The sequence below is a fragment of the Tigriopus californicus genome, chromosome 6 (assembly GCF_007210705.1).
Source record: "Tigriopus californicus strain San Diego chromosome 6, Tcal_SD_v2.1, whole genome shotgun sequence".
NCBI lineage: Eukaryota > Metazoa > Arthropoda > Copepoda > Harpacticoida > Harpacticidae > Tigriopus > Tigriopus californicus.
This window is the reverse complement of record NC_081445.1, coordinates 10,898,127-10,898,800: the sequence shown is the minus strand read 5'-3', so window position 1 is coordinate 10,898,800 and position 674 is coordinate 10,898,127. Positions and strand designations below refer to the sequence as shown.

General features: G+C 38.0%; 1 protein-coding gene across 1 annotated transcript in view; it reads left to right on the top strand.

The window, feature by feature from the left end:
* LOC131882637 (uncharacterized) overlaps positions 1-674 on the top strand; it is a gene marked incomplete in the record, with an annotated part of 7,426 nt that overhangs the window by 6,054 nt on the left and 698 nt on the right.

The following is a 674-nucleotide window of genomic DNA, read 5'->3' as shown; positions in this document are numbered from 1 at the left end:
AACCCGGAGATTTTTATCCAAAATTTATTTGCCCACATTGTTTCACTGGACGTAGCTCATAGTAAAATTTTCATCACTTGAAAAACTCACTCTATTTTCATGTCGATGTCATTATGCTATAACTTCATCCATGGCATTTTTCTAAAAGTTTAATTTAATCTTTTAGAAAGACATTCTATTCAAAGTGGACGACGACTCGTTTGTCAATGTGGAAGCTGGAAAATCTCTCACCGTTGTTCGGCTCATAGCCAAATTCCATCAACGACGGAAGCTGATAAAGTATCTACTCAATCTGGCCCACCAGCTTCACACCAGAAACCAAGACATCCATCTTCACCTCTATCCGCCTGTTTCTGTAGTGCTTGTGAATTCACTCTTTATGTTTCCCATGTGCACTGAACCAACCTATATTCAAGGGCTAGCCAGATCTGCCAACTCTAGTTCGTTGGTGGATCAAATATTATATGAATTTAAAATCAAGTCGAATTGATACCTTTTTCCCACTTGAATGCTCGGGATCCCACCCCCAGTGCTGTGAGGAAGTCCGTAAATAAAGAAAATAAAATAGAACAAAATTCAACTCAATATTGCTGTGAGATCACGTTCTTGTCAACTATTTTATTCCCTTGTCCACATTTTAACCACTCAACCTTTTCCTTATTTGTCTATTTGAT